This window comes from Myxine glutinosa, chromosome 8 (genome assembly GCF_964187855.1).
Source record: "Myxine glutinosa chromosome 8, kmMyxGlut1.1, whole genome shotgun sequence".
Lineage (NCBI taxonomy): Eukaryota > Metazoa > Chordata > Myxini > Myxiniformes > Myxinidae > Myxine > Myxine glutinosa.
The window spans coordinates 102251965-102267444 of record NC_136268.1 but is presented as its reverse complement, the minus strand read 5'-3'; positions in this window follow the sequence as shown (position 1 = coordinate 102267444).

Here is a 15480-nt window from a genome sequence, read left to right as displayed (position 1 = left end):
GAGTAAGCCACACCCCGGACAGACACCCAACAGATAGACAGACAGACAGACAGAATCATCTACGGCTATTATAATATAGATTCCACGTCATTGCTAATTAAGGAGAAGGTATTTTGCAGGTCCGTAGTCACATGGGTCACCTTTGGGACCTTTTTGTGTAATGACTGCTCTGTTGAGATATGGAGTAGTCCTCTGGTATAATGAAATGGTTGAGGAGAGGGAGAAGTTCCAGCTCAGCAAAGCATGATTTGACGAGCCATGGGCTTATCCATTTAATCTCGCGGAGTTGTTTGGCTCGAGCGGGTTTTCTGAACACAGGTTTTGAAGACCAGAAGATCACCAGGACCATTCAAATAAGCAACAGAAGATCACCCATGACCATTCAGATCAGAAACAGAAGATCACCAGGATCACAAGTACTGTTTAGATGAGTGAGGACCAAGCGAGGAAGGTACCTCTATGGGACATATGGAGGTGGCAGGAAAAATGTAGCCATATTTGTGTATATAATATTAACATGGCATCTTTGTCCACGTCTACCATCCATCTATTGCAGGTGAAGAAAGACAAAAATTGACCATGATGGATAGATCAAAGGCAAAGCACCTGGTGGTTTTTGAAGGATTCAAAGTGAGCATCCGGGTGGGTCGGTTCACGTTTGCAAGGTGCATCTTCTGCAGTGATCTACAATTACCATCAGTAGGTTGCACCTTCCAGGCTCAGAAGGCTGCGTAGTGATTCTTTGGGTCGGACATGATGGACACCTTTGTATGGGATGAAGTGGAGTGTAGGAAAGAAAACGCATTCAAGGTGTTGCGCTGTGTAGCCATGAAAAGACGGGTTTGTGGTTGAGAGAACCATTGCAGGCCTCTCCAGTTGTACATGAGTTGACAAGATGATGGTTGTGTTGATCAAAATTTCAGAGGTAGAGAAAATAATGAAGAAAAATAAAACAAGATTTTGCCACCATCTTTGTTCTTTCTCGATATGGGGCCATATATTTATTCCCTCTTCTTTCCTTACAACCTCCTTTACCCTCATCTTTTCTTTCCCTCCTTGCATCTATAATGGCTATATGATTGGAATCTCTACGCCAATCTATATTGCTCTTCCTGCATGAAATGAAGACACCAACGATGTAATACAGTCAAGCCGGTGCTGCATGATCGAGTTTTACGTCCTTGAAAAAGAAAGACTGCGAGTAAATTCAATCACCGCGAGGATCGAAGAGTGTTTGAAGAAGCCACAAAACCATTGCCTTTTCTTATAATCTCGCAAGAACCTCCTCAGCAATTCAGAATTCCCAGAAGCCATTGCATCGTTTCTAAGCTAATTAGCGACACCTAACGATTCGCTCTCCACCGTGCTGAATCTTTGGCAATCATTCCAACTTTGACATTGTGGTGAGCATCTTGTACCATGAGGCATTCCAAGGAAAGGGAGAAACACGAATGAAAGTAAACAAGCAGGATAGCTCGGTCTGCTGTATTGGCCTGTATATTACAATGGTGAAAAGGGTCCTCGGGCAGCGCTGTCACAGATGTTCTGCAGCATTTTGTGTGCAAGGTTGCTCATGAAATAATGACACATTTACAACTACAATATAATCCACTGATAGTCCGGATCTGGATTCGGACCTGAACCAAAATCTAATCGGCTTGTTTTTGTCACCTAACCAACTCATCCCCCAAGTTTAGTCATTACTCGTCCACAACTTTTTCAAATATCATGTTGTATACAGTATCACTTTTCACTTAGAAATTAAATAATTCTCATTTCCGTATCCATATTCAGATCTTCACCAAAATCGAATCGATTCGTCGTTGTAAAACACACAACCTCTCCACCTAGTTTCGTCCAAATCCGTCTACAACTTTTTGAGATATCTTGTTCGCAGACAGACAAACAAACAAGAAGATGTCATGCAGAGCACGATACTTGCAAAATACGCCCCCCCCCCCCCCTCCCCAAGAAAAAAAATTCCATTGATACAGCAAATTGTCCATTTCATCAAGATTAAAATTGACAATCTTGATCAAAGCTTGGGTCAATAGGAAGAAAATTGATGATTTTTCTGATTAAAATTATTTTGGAAGGTTGACCTTGAGTTGACCTTTGACCTTTTGACCTCAAAAATAGTTGGTTTCCCTATTTAGTGACTCAATGTGCAAATGCTGTTTGAATTTTCAAGTCAATCGGATGAAAATTGACGGGTTTTTTCAGATAAAAAGTGATGATTTTGGAAGTTTGACCTTGAGTAGACCTTTGACCTTTTGACCGAAAACATAGTATGTTTCCCAATTTAGTGACTCGATATGCAAATGCTGTTCAATTTTCAAGTCAATCGGTTGAGAATTGACGGCTTTTTAGATGAAAATTGATGACTTTTAAAATTTTATCTTAAGTTGACCTTTTGACCTCAAATAGTTCATTTCCCAATTTAGTGACTTGATATACAAATGCTATTCAATTTTCAAGTCAATCGGATTTAAAATGGCGATTTTAGAAATTTGACCTCCAGATGACCTTTGACCTTTGACCTCAAAATCAATAGGCTTCTCAATTGGGACGACCTATACAACTTGGTGAAGTTTCGTGACGATCGGTTTAGAATTGTGACCTGTAGGCCGGTGACAAACAGACAAACAGACAAACAGACAAACAGACAAACAGACAGAACCACAAACGGAACCGACCAATATACTTGAAAAATCTTCGATTTTGCATGTAATAAAGTAGGACAGAGGAATGAGGTTAGTGGTATAAACTACTCCATCAGGTGCACCCAGTACTCTGTCCAGTACACCGTCCGCCACCCCTCTTCCCCACCCCTCCCCCCCCCTCCAGTATTCCATCTGGTGCCTCCCACCAGTGCTCCATTTGGTGAACCAAATTCCCATGCTCCGTCCAGTGCAACCCCTGCTCCGGTGCATCCCATATTCCATCGGATGCACCCCATACTCTGGTGCACCTCCTATTCTGTCCAATGCACCCCACACTCCGGTGCACCACCTACTCCCTCTGATGCACCCCCTACTCCGGTACACCCCCTTACTCAGTCCGGCCCACCCTACTCCATCCAGAGACCCCCTCCTCAATCCGACACAGCCTCTACTCCAGTCGACACTCTCCTTCCTCCGTCCGACGCCCCCCTTACTCAGTCTGGTGCACCCCCTACTCTGTCTGGTGCACCTCCTACTCCGTCTGGTGCACCCCGCCTACTCTGTCCAATGCACCCCCTACTCTGGTGCACCCCATACTCCGGTGCATTCCCTACTCCGTCCGATCCACCCCCTACTTTGGTGCACCCCTATTCTGTCCAATGCACCCCATACTCTGGTGCACCCCCTACTCCCTCCGATGCACCCCCTACTCTGGTACAACCAATACTCCAGTACACCCCCTACTCTGATGCACCCCATACTCCGGTGCACTCCATACTCTGGTGCACCCCCTACTCCCTCTGATGCAACCCCTACTCCGGTACATCCCCTTACTCAGTCCGGCCCTCCCCTTCTCCACCCAGAGACCCCCTACTCCAGCCGACACTCCCATTACTCCATCCAATGCCCCGCTTACTCCATCCGATGCACCCACTATTCCATTCGATGCACCCCCTATTCCATCTGGTGTGCCCCCTACTCCATCCGGCGCACCCTCTATTCCATCTGGTGCACCCCATATTCCATTCGATGCACCCCCTATTCCATCTGGTGCACCCCCTATTCCATCTGGTGCACCCCCTATTCCATCTGGTGCACCCCCTATTCCATCTGGTGCACCCCCTATTCCATCCAGTGCACCCCCTATTCAATCCGATGCGGAGGATACCCTATTCGGATACCTACGATGCGGATACCCTATTCCACCCGGTGCACCCCCTATTCCATCCTGTGCAACCTGTATATTGTATTACCTTTTTAATTGATGAAGTTCTGAAGAAACTAAGACGTGCAACTCGAGGAACCCTCAAGTTGATCTCAAACACCCTCAACACCTCCTCTCAATTGTCAATTCAATGCTGTTATAGGTTTTCATGGAAATTTTAAATTTTGTACATTTTCTCATCACAAATACTTTGCACATTGTCCTTCACTTTCGAAAAGGTTGCGGTTTTGTTTCATTGGTTACGTGGAGATGGTTTACATGTTGGTCGGTTGCAGGTTAGTTATCGATTTGATAAGTGTGTTTGCTATTTGATCAAGGCACAGTTCGTGGTTTGTCGAAGTTCAAAGTAAACTTTGTTCTTACTGCTCATGCTGAATCGAATCTTTTTTTTACTGTGAAATTGCCATTAATTCTGATAAGAGGGCGAAGAGGCTGAGAGTGGGTTTGTGTTTGTGAACAGGCATTAGCTTATGTAAACGATACAAGCATTTCACCATAAAATGCCATCCTTTACATCGATTAACGACGTCGAGGAAGAGTGTTTCTAAGCAGAATCGAGGCCTATTGTAGGACATGGGGGCGGTGGGTGACGGTCTGTCCCATGGTCAGATGAACGGTCAGACGGACGCAGGATTTGTGGCTTGTGAGAAAGGCTGAAGCCACTTATTGGAGCACTGCTGGCACTCCGCTATTAATCATATTTGCCGACATGTCGCCCTAATGCTGCATCTATAATATAGGTCCGAGGCTTCCCCGCTTCTCTTCAAAGGATAATGAAAGACTTCACGGGCAGATTTTCACTCAACACTCGATGCTCTGTGGAGGGAAAACGAAACAAAAACAAAGGAAGCTCATCCGATGAAACGTCATTTCAACTGGTTTTCGAATCATTATTGGCACGTGCAATGCAGTGGAGCGGGGCTCAGATGGGGTGCGAGGATGTTGAACAGGGAGATGGGGGTGTGCGGTACAACTACGATTCACCTTTATTAATTTTCCCGACCCTCACACCATAACTGCCCATGTGGAGTGGGTATTCTACTTTTCTTCAATGCCATACACTATATAAACAAAAGTATTGCGACAGTAAGGAAATAGAAGGATAGGGTGAGCTTATTCAACCAGACTCGGCGGTGTAATGGTTAGAGTGTCCGCTCTGAGTCTGGGAGGATGGTGGTTTGAATACCGACCCGAGTTATACCAAAGACTTTTCAAATGGCACGTGCCTTGCTTGAGGCTTAGCATTTAAAAAGGATAGAGCAAAGACACACACAACCAACCATTTGTAAGGGAATCATAGCACAGGCTTTCATGGGCCTAATGGCCCTCCTCCTGCATTGAAGTTCCTTGTAAGGGAACATATATTACAATTATATTCACACCAGTTAATATGATTTATTATAGGACTAGTAAAAGGCCCGTCAAAATGAGTGGTTGGAACAGTTTATTCGACGGTGTCGCCTCGTGAACGTGCTAAAGTCTGAAGTTTTGGCCTTGTGTCAGGCGTGCTTGTATATCTTCTTTATTTATTAGACATCCTATGGCCTGACGTAAATGAACACTCGTTTTACTCTGCGTGCGTTGCACATCATGTGCAGAAAATTTCCCCTCCCTGCTCCTTGTATTTATTGTTATTTAAAAAAAAAAACCGCTTCTGTACACCGCCCTTGAGGCTCGGTTTGCAAGCCACCGTCTACAATTCCAATAGAAGAGACATAATCACTCTTTTATGGAAAATGTTTTTCAAGTTTGTTTTATCTTCATAAATAGACCGTGGTGAACACACATTCGTGTTAAAAGATTGGCCTTTAAAACCTTCCCTTATGAAGGGGGACAGACATCTGTACAAACACACAAACTGACATTGTACTTTACATGGTAGATGTCACTAGCGTTTTGTACCATATGTTTGTGCAGTTATCAGGTGTGATTTTTACACCATTCCTCCTTCGGAGCAAGTGCAAGTTCGGTGGTGAATTGTGTTCTGGTTACAAAAGGTCCCATAATTAATCGTTCCATCGGGTTAAAGTCTGGTCTCCATGCCGGACGTGATAGATTATCACCATTGCTCTCCTCGAAAGCATCTTCTACCACACATGGCATAGTATAGTAGGGCAAGGTGCGTTGTCTTGCTGGTAGGTGTAAGCCCTCACTGTAGTATTTCATCAATGCTTGTTAGTGCATTGTTGTGCAAAATGTCGCAATAACACATCTTTAATAAGACGTTGTACGAAATGTTGCACACGCTACATTGCATTGTGGGAAAAATAAGGGCATGCACCTTTAGGAGGTTTCATTTCAAGCTTGCGTGTATCTTACTATAATTCACCAAATGTCTGTCTGTCTGTTCGAAGGTACCGTAAAAACTGCTGAACCGATCTCAACGATATTTTGTGTGGATAATCCTGGGATCCTCCAGGAGTAAAATAGGCTATTTAGTTTTCCCAATTTCAGCTTTGGTCTCCAGCATTCTCAGGTTTGGACTCACGCATAACATTCGCGCTCGCATAATGTTCATTGTGACGATGTTTTCATTGTGACGATGTTGTTTTCCCGGGTGCCGCACAAACGACTGCACCGATCGCTGCACGGATCGAACTCGGTGACCTCGCACAAAGACCTTTTATAAGGACACGGGTTGAATCCCTGCTTGAGAGAATTCTAACCCATTTCAACTGAAGGAAACGCATATCGGGGGTACATAAGACATAGCGATTGTGAACACGATTCACGATCATCACGATCATAGTGTATCGATCACTGTGGGACATTTGGTGAATTATAGTAAGATACTGTTTAGATTTTGATGATTTGCGTGTGATATGATTTAACGGATGTTTATATGAATCGTTTAAAATAAAAAAAGCCTTCAATATCTGATATTTTACCTTTTCATTTGGGCCTCCCAATTGAAGCCCCGCCCATAGGGCGGGTACCATTGCTAGTATTCCTAATTGCTAAATGGTGCATTTCCTTTTATCATCTGGATGTATGACTCCTGTGGTTTCACATGCATGAATGAATGAATGAATGAATGAACATTTTAAGGCCATTTTTCCCCGCTAGAGCGGGGGTTAGCCTTGCGGGCCCCATGACAATCATGGTTCTAAAGCGCGGCATTACGCGCGCTGCTTGCGAGCAAGGAGGAAGCGGACAAGCGATAACTTATAAGCGTCTTTATTTCAGGAGCTCACTGTAACACTAGCGCGCTCCGGGCTGCGCGCCCTGTGTATATCCTCAGGCCACGCCTACCCCTCGGGCGTCGCCGCCGCCCACTTGGTGCACGGAATGATGTCACCACGCCAGTGGGCTTTCGTGTCCGCCACACACGCCCCCTCAGGATTCCCGCGCACCTGGAGGGCCAGTTTGCGGGGCAGACGGATGACCCGGCCGAAGCGCCCCCATGCGATCGGCGGCGTCCGGGGTGCAGGGATGCCAGGTGGGATGCCCCTGGCTGCCACTGGGATGGGTGCAGGGGCGGCGTGGCGGCGGGGCTGGGCGGTGCCGGGGGTCTGCCCGCAGGGGGGCGGCCCCGACGCGGGGGTCGGGCCACTGGTGGTGGGTGGTCCACGTCGAGGTGGGCCGGCTTGAGGCGGTCTACAGAAACGCGGTCAGGAGTACCGCCGATGTCCAGGGTGAAGTGCTTCGCCCCAGTCTCCAGCACGCGGAAAGGCCCGTCGTACGGGGGCCGCAGTGGTGTCCGGTGGGCATCGTGGCGGATGAAGACGTACTCCGCCGTGCGAAGCTCCGGGGCGACGTGCGTCGGTGGGTGCCCGTGGCATGCCGTTGGCACCGGGGCGAACCTCTGGGCGGTCTCTTGCAGAGCGGAGCGCTGCTGTGCCGCGGACCATGGTGCCGTGGAGTCGGGGAGGAACTCGCCCGGCACCCGCAGCGGTTGCCCGAAGACCAACTCCGCCGCGGATGCGCGCAGGTCCTCCTTGGGCGCCGTCCGGAGGCCCAGCAGGACCCAGGGGAGCCTGTCGACCCAGCCGCCGTCGCGGAGGGTGGCCCGGAGCGCGGCCTTCAATGAGCGGTGAAATCGCTCACACAGGCCGTTAGCCTGGGGTGGTAGGCCGTGGTTCGGTGCAGCCGGACCCCGAGCCCCTGCGTGACCGCCCCCCAGAGCTCCGAGGTGAACTGGGGGCCGCGGTCGGACGAGATGTCTGAGGGGGCGCCGAACCGGGCAACCCAGGTGGCGATGAAAGCCTGCGCGACGTCCGTCGCCGTCGTCGACGCCAAGGGCACGGCCTCCGGCCACCGGGTGGTGCGGTCCACCATGGTGAGGACGTGGGTGAAACCCCGCGAGGGGGGCAGAGGTCCCACCAGGTCCACGTGGACGTGGTCAAACCGGCGTTCCGGCACCGTGAACGGGGCCAACGGGGCCTGGGTGTGCCGGTGCACCTTGGCGCGCTGGCACGCGAGGCACGTCCTGGCCCAGCCGCGGACGGCCTTCCGGAGGCCATGCCAGACGAACTTGTCGGCGATCAACCTTTGGGAGGCCCTCGCGCCCGGGTGGGACAGGCCGTGGATGGCGTCAAACACCTGGCGCTGCCAGCCCGCGGGCACGATGGGGCGAGGCCGCCCGAGGGAGACGTCGCACAAGAGGGCCACGCCCGCGCCGTCGATCGGCACCTCGGTGACGCGGAGGCCCGTGACGGCGGTCCGCAAGGCCTGGACGTCGGGGTCAGCGGCCTGGTCCGCTGCCATCCGGGCATAGTCGATGCCGAGGTGGACTGCGTGGGCGACGGCCCAGGAAAGGCAATCCGCCACCGGGTTGTCCTTCCCCGCGACATGCCGGATGTCCGTCGTGTACTCAGACACGGCCGAGAGGTGACGCTGCTGCCGGGCCGACCACGGCTCGGTGACCTTGCCCATCGCGAAGATCAGCGGCTTGTGGTCGACGAAGGCCGTGAACGCACGGCCCTCGAGCAGATGGCGGAAGTGCCTGACCGCCAAGTGAAGCCCGAGCAACTCGCGGTCGAAGGTACTGTAACGGCGTTTGGGCGGGCGAAGCTGCCGGCTAAAGAACGCCAGCGGTTGCCAAGCTCCACGCACCCATTGCTCGTGCACCGCGCCCACCGCGTAGTCCGAGGCGTCGGTGGTGAGGGCGATCGGTGCATCGGGCGCCGGGTGCGCGAGCATGGTGGCGTTAGCCAAAGCGAGCTTCGCGCCCGTGAACGCCGTGTCCATCTGCTCGGTCCAGGTAACGTCGCCTTTGCCCGGCTTACCTCGGAGAGCTTCGTGCAGGGGGCGCAGGAGCTGGGCGATACGGGGCAGGAACCGATGGTAAAAGTTCACCATGCCCAGGAACTCCTGCAGCCCTCTGATCGTGCGGGGGCGCGGAAACCCCTTCACCGCCTCCACCTTGGCCGGCAGGGGGACGGCTCCGTGCCTGGTGACACGGTGCCCCAGAAAATCGATTACGGCGACGCCGAACCGGCACTTTGCGGGGTTCACAATCAGGCCATGCTGGCCCAGGCGTTCGAAGAGCGTGCGGAGGTGGTGTAGGTGCTCTTCGCGGGACGCGCTGGCGACGAGGATATCGTCCAGGTAGACGTAGACAAAATCCAAGTCGCGCAGGACGCTGTCCATCAGTCGCTGGAACGCCTGAGCCGCATTCTTCAGACCGAAGGGCATCCGCAGGAACTCAAAGAGTCCGAATGGCGTGATGACCGCCGTCTTCGGGACGTCCTCCGGCCTGACGGGGACCTGATGGTAGCCGCGTATGAGGTCCACCTTTGAGAAGAAGGACATGCCCGCCAAACGGGTGGAAAAGTCCTGAATGTGGGGGACGGGGTAGCGGTCGGGAGTGGTGGCGTCATTGAGACGGCGATAGTCCCCGCACGGTCGCCATCCCCCGCCGGGCTTCGGCACGATGTGCAGCGGCGACGCCCAAGCGCTCTCCGAGCGCCGAACGATGCCGAGTCGCTCCAGGGTAGCGAACACCGCTTTTGCCACCACCAGCTTCGTCGGCTCGAGGCAGCGTGCCCGGGCGTAGACCGGTGGCCCGACAGTGGGGATGTGATGGGCCACCCCGTGCTTGACGGCCCCCGCCGAGAAGGTGGGCCGCGTGAGGGCCAGGAAGCCGGCGAGGAGGCGGGTGAATGCGTCCGCTGCCGGAAGCGTACAGATCAACGTGGCCGGAACCGAACCGTTCGGCAAGCCGCTTGGCAAGCCGCTCGGCGAGCCACTCGTTGAGCTACTCGATGAGCTGGGCAGCGCACAAGCGAGCGAGCTGAACGTCTCGGCCTGGACAAGACGTCTGCGCTTTACGTCGACCAGGACCCCATTAGCGCACAGGAAGTCCGCGCCAAGCAGTGCCATGGGCACGTCGGCGGTGACAAACGTCCATCGGAAAACCTGCCCTCCGAACCGCAGAGAGAGGCAGCGTTTTCCATACGTACGGATGGGCGTCCCGTTCGCGGCAAGCAGCGCGGGGCCCCCGCCCGCGGCGTGCTTGTCTGACGTACCGGCGGGAACGACACTCACCTGCGCTCCCATGTCGCACAGGTAACGGCGCCCGGATAAGGTGTCCGTTATGAACAGCAGGCTGCTCGAACGGCCGGCGCTCATCGCCACTATTGAGCGCCGGCCCGGGCGTTTCCCGACCTGTTGAAGGAGCATGGCGGATGACACTGCCGAGCCTCGTGGCCGAACTTGGCGTGGAACCAGCACCAGGTGGTGGAGCTGGAGGAGCGTGGCTGGCTCCGCCAGGCCGGTGGAGTTGGCGGGTTTCCCCGCGGTGGCGGTTTTCACCGCGGCGGTGGGCGGGGCGTTGCGGCGGTCACGAGGTGCATATCAGCATGCTGCGTATGCTGTGTAAGCTGATGCTGTGGATCAGCATCATCAGCAGCATCAGCCTCGAGGTCCGTGACGGCCGCAAAGTACCTGTCCGCCTGGGCTGCCAATGCTCGGGGTTCCGTTAGCATGGTCCCGGCCAACGCGAGGCGAACCTGCGCTGGAAGTTGGCGACGGAAAAGCACCCGGAATAGAGAACCGGGGGCTTCGTCGCCCAACAGTGACAGCATATGGTCCATTCGGACCGACGGGCGCGTGTCGCCGAGCTCGGGGAGATCCAGGAGGCGGTCGGCCCGTGCGTCGTCCGTGAGGCCGAACGTGGCTAGGAGTAGCTGCTTGAGTGCCTCGTACTTGTGGCCGTCCGGTGGGTGGCGAAGGACGGACAAACTCGAGTGGCCGTGCCGGGCCCGAGGGAGGCGACGACGTGGCAGTAGCGCGTGTCGTCACCGGTGAGGCGCCGTAGCTGAAATTGGGCTTCGGCTTGGACGAACCAGACTTCGGCCTGGGCCTCCCAAAATTCGGGAAGTTTGATGAAGTTGGCCATGGCAATGGCGTCGTGTGTGGAAGGATCGCTCCGGCAGATCCAACTTCGAGGGTCACCAGTAAAGCGCGGCGTTACACGCGCTGCTTGCGAGCAAGGAGGAAGCGGACAAGCGGTAACTTATAAGCGTCTTTATTTCAGGAGCTCACTGTAACACTAGCGCGCTCCGGGCTGCGCGCCCTGTGTATATCCTCAGGCCACGCCTACCCCTCGGGCGTCGCCGCCGCCCACTTGGTGCGCGGAATGATGTCACCACGCCAGGGGGCTTTCGTGTCCGCCACAGTTCCCTTTTTGAGGCAATGTTTTTTATGGCCGGATGCCCTTCCTGACGTCAAGGTTTCACATGCATGAGCTCAATTATTTGATAAGTTGTCCTCCTTGCCCAAATCAAATGGAAAGTTCTTGTTGTAAACAAAGTTGTTGGATGAGTCTATTTCCTTCCAAGTTCATGGATCCATATCTAGTTAAGCCAGGGCCTAGGCCAGATTTTTATCTAACCTTGAACTGTGAACTCAATCAGAAGTTACCAAACCCAAAGTAAACTCGTCACCGCTTACCTTTATGTGATCATAGTGGTTTGGGTGCATGTCCTGTGGCTTGTACGGTCAATCTCTGCTGTGGTAGCAGCACCCTTTGGTCTAACATACTTGGTAGTGTTAGGTCTTTTGAGGTTTCACATTGTGTCACCGGGCTAATGGCGGGCTATTGTTTTAAACACTGAAACATCATGAATGCTTTTGACAAGGTGTACATCGCCTGCCAATCTGTACTTTGTTTATCCTACATGTTATTATCTAGACTTGATGACTACGTATGGGTGGTTATGCTGCTCAATGCTTTTATCTGTTACCAAGCTGTGGTTTGACGATTCCAGTTAACACTTGGCTATGTGTGTTCATAAATTGGAGGAAAGTTTCCTCGTGTCTTTTTCAAATGGGACAGCTCACCTCATGGTTTTCACGCCAATCAGAACCTCCACCTGATTCTTCTCATGTGCTGAGATAACCTCTATTATTTAATTCTGCTCATAACATCTTCAAGCCTTGCTCTTTATTTTCTCACTCATTCTCTGGCAGACCACTGTCTTTTATGGTTCCTGCTTCCTCTTCAGCAAATAAACTGCAAGCTCCATCATGAGCCTGACCTTAGAGTCCCTGATTATCTGTGACATCATAACCTTTTCCTCTAGCTCCACAATCCCAGCCTTCACTTCACCTGCTTTATGATATCGTGTATCTATAGCTAATTTTTGTTTTCATATTTTCCTCTCACTTATCTCCCTATATGACCTTAACCTTTTCATTTTCCTGATGTATGGACATCACTCCTGATATCAGTCTATACTGCAGGAAGAAGGTCTCGTTCGACTCGTATTGAAGGGTGAATGACATACTCACCATGCTTGACATGTGCAGGCTGGCAAGAGTGAGCAGCCATGAGAATCGAACCCACACCAGGTAGTGGAGAAATGAAACGGGTCTTTAACCACTCAACTAAACAGCCATTTCAAGGGGTTCTTCACTCGACTTACCATTATTGAAGCATTATTAAGATTTGATTTCCTTGGATATGGATTCTTTACATCGAGACTGTTGGAAATCCTGGATAGCTGTCTCCTAAAAATACACCGGATTTGATAAATGTATGAATCTAGAACGGCGTTCGGTGGAGCGCATACTTCCGCTGGGCTGAACGGTTTACATTATGTAGCCCACTGATAGGCCGGATCTGCATGCGGACCTTAATCAAAATCGAATCGGCTTGTTCTTGTCACCTATCCAACTCATCCCTCAAATTTCGTCTGAATCCGTCCGTAACGTTTTGGGATATCCTTCTCACAGACAAACAAACAAATACACAGGGGTGAAAACATAACCTCTGTCTACCTTCGGTGGTGGAGGTAATTATTTACAATAACGTCAACCACAATGCAGACTACACCGAGGAAGCTTAAAAAAATAAAACCGCACCACAAGCATATGGGTTGGTAACAAGGTCACCAGCGAGTAGGTCACGTATTCGCAATCATGCTGCGAACCCCTTTCCCCAAACCTTCCCCACTGCCCACACATTCCTATGATGATCAATGAAAAAAATATATTGATCAACTTTACTTGATAATCATTTGTTCTGATGCATGAAAAACATTTTGCGCTCTGTATTTGACTCGGAAGATGTAGATGTACGTAGAGCATACGCCAGAGCTTTATGAATGCTGAACACGTACAGTCCATCCTGCCGGAAAAGCTGCTGTTGGAGGAAATACTGTATTAGTAATTTGCAGTGTAGACACGTGAAATACATAGTCATGCGTACATCGTTCGATAGACAGATATTGCATTCTGAGGCGTGCTTCGTTATAAAGTGAAAATGTCACCAAGCATGCATGAATGATCGTTTTAAGGCCATTTTCCCCTCTAGAGCAGGGGTTACCCTTGCGGGCCCCATGACAATCATGGTTCCCTGTTTGAGGCAATGTTTTTATGGCCGGATGCCCTTCCTGGCCCCAACCCTTTGTCGCCTCTTACAATGCGCAGGGATACAGTGTACCTATTCTAAACCGGGGTACACACCAGGATCATTCATCCCAGCAAGCTGGTACTCGATTTGCCGACCTCGGAAGGATGACAGGCTGAGTCAACCCCCCTGGCGTTAATTCAGCGATCGACCGGGATTCGAACCCAGGATCCTATGATCCCAAGCCGGCACCCTAACCGCTAAGCCAACACCAGGCTTTGGAAGAAATACTGTATAAGTAATTTGCAGTGTAGACACGTGGAATACATAGTCATGCGTACATCGTTCGATAGACAGATATTGCATTCTGAGGCACCTTGGTGCTTCGTTATAAAGTGAAAATGTCACCAGGCATGTACGGAACAGATTTTCCCAGAAAACCGACCAACTGTTTTCCCTGTTCCTTTTTTTCTCTCTCGATATTCTGCACAAATGACTTGGCAAATAATGCAATGGCAGGTGTCTTGTTTTTAATGCAGGTGTCATGGCTCGTGGAAGAGCAGAAGAAAGTCAAGTAAGAATATCGATTGAAACTTGAGAGGCCTTGCAGTCGCGTTGTCTCCAATGGCGATGGCCACAAGGCTGTCGTGCCTTTCTCTTTACGAATCCTTGATGTTCTGGCCAATCTACTGCACACCCATTCAAAACTGGAGGCTCGTTTCGTGTTAATACCAGCACACACAAAGCTTTCCTTTTCTTCTACTCGGGGAGATGTGTATGGTGGCCACGGCTGAAATTGTGAGAATCCTAGCTGTTCCAAGTATCACCAACTAAGTGTGATGAGTTCACTGATGGGTCTACATCAGGTGAACACCCTTAAACCAACAGGAGGCCTCGGCTGTTTATGACATCCAGACACCCGAGCTGTTCATGATGTTTTCTAACAAGAGGGATAAGGGTTATGAGGTAACTGTCAAACTCACCATTTTTATTATTACAAAATAAGTTGTGTACAAAGTCAAGGCTCATTTAAGAACTAGAAGACAGAATGGTCATGATGCAAGAGAAGGAGGTAGGTTCTACAGGTGGGAAAAAAGAGCAATGAATGAGCGTATGTGAGAAGCGATTCAGGATTTAGGTAGTGGGGGGTGAGGGGGTTGATGGATGGGGGCGGGGGGAAGGTGGGGAAGAGAGGGATTGATGGGCCAGAAGGGGGTTGATGGTTGACCGTGTGCATCCTGCAGAAGCCTAAGGGGGGGGGGTGGGGGGGACAAAGCAAGGATAGGGCAGAGGGTGCAAGACCAGAAAGGAGGCAGCAGAAGACAGATCTTATACCTGTCTGAGATGGAAAAGTTGGACGCCCATAGACTCAGCTTAATCGCAGGAGATTCCAATGATCTTGAAGGCCAGACTTTGTATGATGAAGGATGCCCGGTCGGTGATTGGCTTTGGAGGCCAACTTTAAAATGTCATTTGTCCAAGATTATGGCTCATAGTGAGAACCAGGAGTGTGATTGACTGAACTTCTTCAAGAGGATTGTTGATGAAGTAGATTGTGGGATGGGGTGGGGGGGGGGGGGGGGGGTTTGCCAGACGGTCCTTTCAGAAAGAGAGAGAGAGAGAGAGAAAGAGTGTGAACCTGTCTGAACGATGAGGGACGTAACGGCAGAGGTTGGAGTTATAAGCAAATAAAGAGGATTTCTCAGAAAGCCAGAGATCATGTATGAAGATTAGGAATGGGATGGGGACTAGAACACTGCCTTGGGGCACTTCAGCCTTGACAGGGGAGAGATGAA